This window comes from Desmodus rotundus, chromosome X (assembly GCF_022682495.2).
Source record: "Desmodus rotundus isolate HL8 chromosome X, HLdesRot8A.1, whole genome shotgun sequence".
Lineage (NCBI taxonomy): Eukaryota > Metazoa > Chordata > Mammalia > Chiroptera > Phyllostomidae > Desmodus > Desmodus rotundus.
The window spans coordinates 34,093,564-34,104,432 of NC_071400.1; the positions used below are offsets into that span (position 1 = coordinate 34,093,564).

At 41.2% G+C, this 10,869-nt stretch overlaps 1 pseudogene; it reads left to right on the forward strand.

Moving 5' to 3' along the window:
- Positions 1 to 9,499: 9,499 nt before the first annotated feature.
- Positions 9,500 to 10,343, forward strand: LOC128779983 (RNA-binding protein 3 pseudogene; annotated as a pseudogene).
- The last annotated feature ends 526 nt before the right edge of the window (positions 10,344 to 10,869 follow it).

Sequence of the window (10,869 nt, forward strand, 5' to 3'; positions counted from 1 at the left end):
GACCCTGGTCTGTCACCACCTATGATCACCCCAGAAATGCAGCTTTTGAAAAAAGTTTGCTAGGTTATATTTCTTAGCAAGTTTACATCAATATTAATTATGTGCTAAGATGTCAAGTGGTTTGTACAGAATGACCTAACACTTTCATTAATGTATTACAAATTCCATGGTCTTGATATATGAATACCTCAGAAATAAATGATAAATTAAAAACATTTCGATGGAGCAAAGGAAATTAGGGTCTATGGGAATTTTCTATGCATAACCTTGAAGTTTAATGACATAGATAATAAAACAATTATAGTGTTTATTTTCTAATATTACTGTATGCACATTTATAATACATATATTTAGCTATATGTATGGAATTATAATACAGATAAAACATTAAATATTCACACATGTATGAATATGAGTATATATCCTGTGTTTATATACATAGATAATTGGGGAGATACATATGTTTGATTATTTACAAGTATATCACGAAAGTATGGGCATACCATATATTTTAGCTCAAATAATTCTCACAAAAGTATATGTTCCCAAGGACATCATTCTGTTTAAAAAAGAAAAGCCATGATCCCAGAGCCTTGGATTGTTCTACCATTTTGTGCATAGCAAACATTCTATTAGCTATTTCAAATTTTACCATCCAACTAATGGACCTTTCATAAGTTTGTGTTTCACTGTAGAAACTCTGTGTTTAGTTTGATGATTATTATCAGCCAAATTAGATTTTTTACTTACAGGAACTCTTTAATATAGGATTTACTATAGGAATTAATTAATATAGGTGATATGGCAAGTGGAGAGACAACAATGACTAGAGGAGAAATGATGAAGGATAATGGATGTTGTTTGCAAAAGAATAAAAACAAATGGGTAAGTATATGGGAGCCAACATGAGAAGAAAACATGGGAATGGAGAGTAACTCTTCCTAGTGGAAGACACCTCACACTTTTGGGTCCAGACAGCATTTAACTAATAGTTCACCACTAAGACTTTACCTAAAATAGCACAAATGTACATACTAACTAAATAAAACACAACAAATCTATTTTGTCATGATTGAAAAGTAATACACATAGATATTGATTTTTACGGTGGCCAAAGTAGTATAGGGTGGGATTCAGTCATTCACACAAAACACAGCATGAGATTGAGGGAAGTCAGAACTGTGTATTGCTTGTGGGGGCGGGGGGTGGTAGGGGAGATGACCACTTGTAAATTTCTAATGGTTGGGACAGAGAGGAAGAAACCTGGTTTCATCACATATAGGAGACTTTGGGTTGCATGTATGTGCTTCTTTGGTTTAGCATGATAAAGAGAGGGAAGGTAAAAATAGGTAAATCTTTCAACTTGATTCAAATGATATATACACAAAAAACAATGACGGGAAATCGGGCCAACTCCTTTGCACATCCATCTGTTTTCTAGCTACAGATATTCCAAGGTTATTCTACCAAAACACAAATGCATGGCTTTCCAGGTTTAAATTTTACTGTGATTGTGGTAGCTAAGCATTTTGTCAAGTGAAGATGTATTATTGTAAATTTCATGCAAATGATTTTACTATAGTATTTGAAAATTCATTGTTCTAGTGATTTGCTGCTTTCTTATGAGACAATAAACTTTACAATGCAGTATTACTGTTGAGATTGTCTCACAATACGACTCCTATAGAAAGGGAGTGGATCCCAGGCAAGGAACACACCACAGACTCTATGTGTTGGTAAACATCAGGTCTACATAATAGGTTCTTGTGTCATGTTGAATACACAGAACACTACTTTCAGTATCTCATAAAGCAATACAGAAACCAAGAAATGGAGTATCATCTTAATGATCCACTAAGCTTCTGAAGATCATTGCATATGTAATTAGAAGTAAAATACTTTAAAACTATAATACAGCCTCAATATTATCAAAATGTCTTCTTAGCAAATTGATCTATAGATACCATAAAATTCTAACCTATCTCCCAGCAAGATATGTCTTAGATATTAATGACCTGACTCTACCATTTATAAGGAACTGTGGCCCAGCCGCTCAGTTGTTTGGAGGGTCATCCTCTACACCAAAAGGTTGCGGGTTAGATTTTGGGTTAGGGCACATACATACCTAAGTTGTGGATTTGATACCCAGTCAGGGTATGTATGAGATGTAATCAATCTCTCTCTCTCTCTCTCTCTCTAATCCATAAAGATATCCTCAGGTGAGGATTAAAAAAAATAATAAATAAATTTTATTTGGCAATGAAAAAACCCAGAATAACCTAACATGATATTGAAGGAGAAGAAGAGAAATGGAGGGTTGATAATATATATAAAGCTACAATAGTCAAGACAGTGTGGGATTGTTTTTTTTCTCTTTTTTCAAAAAGATTTTATTCATTTTTATTTTTAGAGAGAGGGGAAAGTAGGGAAACAGAGAAAGAAAGAAACACCAATGTGTGATTGCCTCACACATGACCCTAACCAGGGATCAGGCTTGCAACCCAGGCATGTGCCATGACTGGCAATCGAACCAGTGACCCCTTGGTTCACAGGCCAGCACTCAATCCACTGAGCCACACCAGCCAGGGCGGGAATTGTTAAAATAATAGAAAAATACATAAATCAATCAGAATACAGAGCCCAGAAATGGACCCATATGAATATGGTCAAGTGATCTTTGACAAAAGAGCAAAAGCAATACAAAGAAGCAAAGATAGTCTTTTTAACAAATGGTGCTAGAACCAACAAATGGATCCACAAGCAAAAGAATTAATCTAGACACAGATCATCCAGCCCTAACAAAAATTATCACATAATGAATCATAGACATCAACGGAAAATGCAGAACTACAATACTCCTAAGAAATAACAAAAGAGAAAAGCTAAAGGACCTTAAATATGGTGATAACTTTTTAAATACAATAACAGATGAAAAGTCTATGCACAAAATAATTATTAAGCTGGACTTCATTAAAGTTAAAAACTTCTGCTGTGCAAAATGCAATGTCAAGAGAATGAGAATACAATGCACAGAGTGCAAGAATATACAGGCCAATGACACATATGATGAAAGACTGTTACCCAAAATACACAGAAAATTCTTAAACCTGTACAACAAGAAAATTCTAAAAATTTAAAAATGGCCAAAGACTTTAAACGCAACTTCACCAAAGAAGACATACAAATGGCAAATAAGGGTGGGAAATGCCACTGGGGAAATGCAAATTAAAACAACAATGAGATATCACTCCTCACCTATTAGAATGTCCAAAATCCAGAACACTAACAACACCAAATGCTGGTGAGAAAGTTGGAACAATAGAAACTCTCTCTAATTGCTGGTAGAAATGCAAAATGGTACAGCCACTTTGAAAAAATGTTTGGTGCTTTCTTCCAAAATTAAACATACTCTTATTTTATGATCCAACTATTATGCTCCTCTGTATTAACCCAAATGAGTGGAAAACAAATGTTCACACAGAAACTGCATACAAATATTTATAGTTGCTTTATTCATAATTGACAAACTTTGGAAGCAAGCAAGATGTCCTTTACTAGGTGAATGGATAAACAAATTCTGGGCCATCCAGACAATGGAATATTATTCAGCCCTAAAAGGAAATGAGCTATCAAGCCATGAAAAGGCATGAAGGAAACTTAATGGCATATTACTAAGTGAAAGAAATGAATCTGGAAAGACTACATACTGTACGAGTCCAAGTATATGACATTCTGGAAAACATGAAACTTTGTTGACGATAAAAGAATCAGTCATTGCCTGAGTTTCATTGGAAGGAGGAATACATATGTGCAGCACCGCTGATTTTTACAGCACTAAAATTACTCATTATGACATGATAATGGTGGACTCATGTCATTATAATTTACCAAAGCCCATAGAATATACATCGACAATAGTTAATTTTAATGTAAACTATGGACTTTGCTTAATAATGGTGTATCAATATAGATTAATTGATTGTAACAAATGTACCATTCTGATACAGTTTTTTGGTAGTAAGGGTATGTGGGGGCATGGACATTAGATGAAAACTCTATAACTTCTGCTCAATTTTGCTGTAACTCTAAAACTGCTCCTGGAAATGCAGACTGGTGCAGCCACTGTGGAAAGCAGTATGGAATTCCCTCAAAAAACTAAAAATGGAACTGCCTTTTGACCTGGCAATTCCATCACTGGGATTATACCCTAAGAACCCTGAGACAGCAATTCAAAAGAACCTATGCAGCCCAATGATCATAGTAGTGTTGTTTACAATAGCCAAGTGCTGGGAACAGACTAACTGCCCATCAGTAAATGAGTGGATCCAAAAACTGAGGTACAGCCCTGGCTAGTGTACCTCAATAGATTGAGCACTGGCCTGTGAACCAAAGGGTTGCTTGTTCTGTTCCCAGGCAGGGCACATGACTGCGTTGTGAGCCAGACCCCCAGTGGGGGACATGTGGAATGCAACTGCATGCTGATGTTTCTCTCCCTCGCTTTCTCCTTCCCTTTCCCACCTCTCTAAAAATGAATAAATAAATAAACACTTAAAAAAAACCGGTGGTACATTTACAAAATGGAATACTACACAGCAGAAAGAAAGAAGGAGCTGGTACCAGTTCCGACAGCATGGATGGAACTGGAGAGCATTATGCTAAGTAAAATAATCCAGACCGTGAAATAAAAATACCATATGATCTCACCTATAAGTGGAACCTAATCAGCAAAACAAAAAAATGAGAAAACCAGAACCAGAGACATGGAAATAAAGAACAAGCCAACAGTGATCAGAGAGGAGGGAGGAGAGGGATAATGGGGGAAAGAAGGGGAAGGGACTAGACAAAGAACCTGTATGAATGACCCAGAGACATGGACAACAGTGTGGGAATTAACTATGGGAGTGAGGGGCTGGGGTGGGTACAGCAGGGCAAGTGGGAAAAAACTGAGACAACTGTACTAGAATAACAATAAAAAATGATTAAAAAGCAAAGCAAAATACTAGGTAGGTATTATGCTGCATTATTCACAATAGCGAATATAAATAATGCAAGTGTCCATCCATGGATGGATGGATAAAGAAGATGTTATACACACACGGGCATGCACTGCATCATATCACTTGTAGGTGGGATATTTAAAAAGAAAATGTCAAACTCATTGAAACAGAGTAGGAAAGTGTTAGCCAGGGGCCTAGGGGTGGAGGAAATAGGAAGAGCTTGGTAAAAGGGTACAAACTTTCAACTATAACATCAATAACATCTGAGGATTTAATGTAACAAACACAACAAACAAAGCAAACTTTCAAGGTTCTCAAAATCAAGATTTCTAAAGACTGTCACAGCCAAGAGGAGCCTATGAGGCATGCCAAGATGACTAAATGTAGTGTGTATCCTGGACGGGATCCTGGGACAGAAAAGGCACATTAAGCAAAAACTAAGGAAATCTGAAGAAAGCACAGACTTTAATGAATATCCTTTTCACTGATGGTGAACAAGTGTAACAAATGCACCATACTAATGCAAGATGTTATAATAAGGGAAATTGGGTGTGGGGTGTGTGGGTATTACCTTCGGTTTTTATGTAAATCTAAAACTGCTCTAAAATAAAGCCTGTACTAAAAACTCACGAAATACTAGATGAGAGCTGGGAGACAACAGAATGAACTGATGAATGGAGGCGGCTGTGGGGAGCGGCTTAGAGGAAACGCCCTCTCCCTGCCGCTTGCACCACAAGCACTGACCTAGAGGAGATGAGGGAGAGTGAGAGGGCAGTTTGGGAAAGCCATCAGGGGGTGTGGAGGAAGCTCCACCTTTCTCTAACCAGAGCAGCTAGATTCGTCTGCACCCTCCCCTCCCCCTCCTGGAATGTGGGGGGGAGGGGTGCGGCAGCTTTGTGATGTCAGGCCACTCCATGGTTACCAGGGGCTGGAGGAATTTCTTGATGGCCAATCGCAGCTGAGGGTGTGGTTCCTCATTTTCCTGGAGGGTATATATAGAGGTCGGGAGCCCTAGCGAGGGGCACTGGTGCTACCAGAAGGCCGAGGAAGCTGAGGAAACGATGGAGTCTGATTCGGATGAGGAGACACCAACATCAAGCAGAGGACAGAAGCGGAAGAGTGAGTCCCAGCTCGCCGACAATGAAAGGGAGAAGGTCAGACTACCCTACTCATATGCCTCCTCTTCCTCCCCACTGATGCCCCACGCAAGACTTTCCCCCTGCCCGTGCCTGGCACAAACCCCTCCCCAATTCACTCTCATCCCCTTACAGCCCCGTTCTTACTTATTTCCCACCCTCTGCCCCCAAACCAATGTCTTTCTGGGTTTATCTTCTTTCCCTACTAGGCGCTGAAGTTATCGGAGAAGGTAACTGCTACCCTTCGGCAGATCGAAGAAAAGTATCAGGGAGGGAAAATGCCGAAGATAATCATCTTATGCCACAGGCGCGGTAAAAAAGTCAGCGAAAACCAGCCAGAGATGGATGAAGAAAATCAGGCGGACTCTCCCTATACCAGTGAGGATTCTGCCTCTTCAAGTGAGGACTCTCCCTGGGCAAATGAGGAGTCTCCCTCTGCAAGTGAGGAGTCTCTCTCTGAAAGTGAGGAGTCTCCCTCTGCCAATGAGGAGTCTCCCTCTGCAAGTGAGGAGTCTCCCTCTGCCAATGAGGAGTCTCCCTCTGCCAATGAGGAGTCTCCCTCTCCAAGTGAGGTATCTCCCTCTCCAAATGAGGAGTCTCCCTCTCCAAATGAGGAGTCTCCCTCTCCAAGTGAGGTGTCTCCCTCTCCAAATGAGGAGTCTCCATCAACCCCCCGTGAACCAGAAACCAAAGACCCTTAAACACATGCAGCCTCTCTAGAAAACATTCTAGAGAAATGGTCCTTTACGCAGAGATCAAACTGGACCAAATGATGTAATTCTGTGTTAATGATTAAAATACTAGCATGTGTGAAAAAGAAATGTGTTTGTATCTCTGTGTGTTCTCTGAAGATGGGGAGGGAGTGAGGGAAGGGGCAGGTATGGGAGAAGGGAGGGAGGTAGAATCCTGCAAGTTTGGGGACTAGGCCAGCCAGCCCACAGTTGGCCAGACATTGAGAATAAGTATAAGGTGACAACTGAAGATGAATTTTTTCCTTAACACTTTCTCATACTGGCAAGGATGGAAAGAAATTGGTGTTGGGTTTGTGTTCAGTGCCAGGGGAGGGGAGGGTGGGCTGATGTGTGGGGGTGATAGTGTGTGATAAGGAATCTGATTCCATTTTAGATGTTAGACTATTGACAGCTTTCAGCCTCACTCCTTTCTTTTCCAATTATGGCCAACATATGGACAAGCTGATGAAGAAAACCAACCAACCAACCTGGGAGTGGCTGTGCATAATACAGAAACAGATATGCCTGAGCTGCGCCACTGGAACTATTGTGTTGCCTACATTCCCTAGAGCCAAAGCACTCATTGCCCTAAAATATCTGCTAGGGCATATGCACAGTCTGACCCAATAAGTAATAAAATTAAGTATTTTGCGCTTACAATAAGCTCAGGAAAACATTACCCTGCGGACCTTCGTCCTCACTTATAAATAACACCTTCCACGCCAGTCAGAAAAGGGCCCAATCTAAATGAAAACAGGGCCTTCGCAGGTTGAAACCCATTATATGAGACCTATCTAGAAAAGGTGTAACTATCCCCACTGCTTCTGAATTGAACAGCCAAATCTGACTCACTCTTCAGCCTGAAAAGCATGAATGGGGCCTCAGTGTGAATTTTCGTTCCCGTCATGTCAGGGTCCCACCCATTAGGGGTCCCTATCTACTATTACTTAGGCTACTGATTCCACCCAATAGCAAACTGTTACTAAATAGTAAATAGTAAATAGTAAACACTCAGCAGTCACAGCAAAGCGTTTGACTGATTGCCACTCTCCTCAGTGCCTATTTCAACAGCCTCTAGCTACACTCAACCTTCACTTTTTTGAGACATAGCACACCTTTACCTGGGTACTCAGTGGGACACCTCTCGATTCCTGTCATCTCACATAACCTTTGCAGACAATATCTAACCACATCCAGCTCGTTCCAGGTGCACAGGTATGACATCACACTGATGACATCACACTGATGACATCTCCTTCGAGGAGATTCACAACACACTTATTCTGGACACTAAAACACAGGAGTTCATAAAAAGGGGATGATCCATTAACCCTACCTGGAGTAACAGGCCCCGCCACCTCAGTTAAGTTTTGGAAAATCGTTAGTTAGACTGAGGGCTGCTCTAATCCTGAGTGTATCAGGAAATAGCTTTAATGCCTTTTAGTACCCACATTATTAAAAGAAACCCACCATCTTAGACACTTTTGCATTATGGAGGTGACATTCCTCATGTACAAATTTTATTTAAGTTTATTTATGTGACTTTGCAGACAGACCCACCTTAAACAGGACCCTTGGAACATTAGGCTCTAAAATCTATGTAAATGAGCATAAACACTCACTCCTGTTAGGGCCTTCTGGAAACTACTTCACTGTAGAGGCTTTAGCAACAGTGTCTCATACTTCTTGGAGCCTCTAGACCATCCATGCAAATATGCTCAATGTCACTAGTCATGAGAGAAATGGAAATTAAAACCACAATGAGAAATGACCTCACACCTGTCAGAATGGCTATCATCAATGAATCAACAAACAAGTGCTGGTGATGATGTGGAGAAAAGGCAACCCTCGCACACTGTTGGTAGGAATGCAGACTGCTGCAGCCACTGTGGAAAGCAGAACGGAGTTTCCTAGAAACATTAGAAATGAAACTGCCTTTTGACCCAGCAATTCCACTTCTGGGAATATTTCTTAAGAATTCAGAAACACCAATTCAAGAGAATATATGCACTGCAATGTTCATAGCAGCATTATTTAAGACAGTCAAGACCTGAAAACTATCCCAGAGCCGATCAGTAGATGAGTGGATGAAAAAGCTGTGGTGCATTTACCCTATGGGATACTACGCAGCTGTAAAAAAGAAAGAAACCATACCCTTTGCAACAACATGGGTGGACCTGGAGAGCATTATGCTAAGTGAGATAAGCGACTGAGGGAAAGAGAAATATGATTTAATTTCACTTATAAGAAGAATCTAATGAACAAAATAAACTAATGAAGAAACTAGAAGCAGAGGCGTAAAAACATGCAACAGACGGACAGCTGTCAGAGGACAGGGAGGTTGGAGGGGAGGTGAAAATGGTGAAAGTATTAAGAAGTACAAATTGGTAGTTACAAAACAGTCGTGGGGATGTAAACGTTGGCACAGGGAATTTAGGCAATGATATTGTAATAGTTATGGATGGTGTTAGATGGGTGCTAGATTTATCAGAGTAATCATTTCATATAAATGTCTAGTCACTATGTTGTACACCCGAAACAAATACAGTATCAAATGCCAACTGTAATTGAAAAATGTAAAATTATTTAAAAAAAGAATATACCGCTCCTCAGTCGCTCTCCTCTTCAATGGCTGCTGTCTGTCTGATCCTTCTACTTAAATTCTAGGACTCAAATTCACTGCCATGTCCTCTGAAGAAGGGAAGTTCTTTGTTGGAGGGCTCAACTTCAACACCGATGAGCAAGCTCTGGAAGATCACTTCAGCAGCTTCGGGCCAATTTCTGAGGTGGTCGTTGTCAAGGACCGGGAGACTCAGTGATCTCGAGGTTTTGGCTTCATTACCTTCACCAATCCAGAGCATGCTTCAGATGCCATGAGAGCCATGAATGGAGAGTTTCTGGATGGTCGCCAGATCCGTGTGGACCATGCGGGCATGTCAGCCCGTGGAACCAGAGGGAGTGCCTTTGGGGCCCGTGGACATGGTCAAAGCTACTCCAGAGGTGGCGGGGACCAGGGCTATGGGAGTGGCAGGTACAACAGTCGACCTGGAGGATATGGATATGGAAGGTCCAGAGACTATGGTGGCAGAAGCCAGGGTGATTATGACCACTACGCAGGAGGAACCTACAGAGACAATTACGACAACTGAGATGAGGCATGCGCACCTAATGTAGATACACAAGGAATAAAACTTCTGATCCAGGATCGTCTGTCCAATGGCTGTATTTATAGAGTTTTGGAGCTACACTGAAACATCTGTTTTAGTACATAAACATATTTTTGAATTGAGCTCCCAAGGTAGCTTATTGAAGACCTTTTAGAAAGCTCCATGTGTTTTTATTTTTAGTTTTTTCTCCTGTTTCAAAACAAATTCTGAGGCATTTAGTTTGGGCTCTCAGGATTGGTTCTGGCAAAAAAAAAAAAATGTTTTTGACCAGACTTTTTCCCCCCAGAAATCATGTGCATCTAGGGACATTTTAAAAACTCATAGACAGGACGGGAAGATGGCGGCGAGATAGGTGGGAGCAGAGTCCACTTCCAGTCAACGCCAGTGAAATACCTAGCTGATCTGAGGAGCAGAGCGAACAGCCAACGGTATTCCAGCATATATGAAGATCAGATACCAAAGATAGAGGACATTGAAAGATCTGACGGTAAGAAGAGTGCTTAAGGACAATAAGGTCCCAAGGACCCGCGCAGGGACCAGGGTGGCTGAAGCCCCGGACTGGGTGCAGGTGGTGCTGCAGGTTTCTTGGGAGAGAGCCAGGCTGAGCTGTGAGCAGCCAGGTGCTTGTTTAGACCAGGGGGGCTTGAATAGGAAGGATTTCTCCAAAGGAAAAAGAAAATAGAGGCACTCAGCGGCTAGTTAGAGAACTCTCTGCAGCAGCCGCGGCCTCTGGCTCCCCTCCCCCCTCAGCCCCTGGACAGTGAACAGGATAAGTAGCCCTGGTGCTCACCTGAAGACCAGTTGCGCACACGCAGACTAGCGGACTGGGAGCCCACAC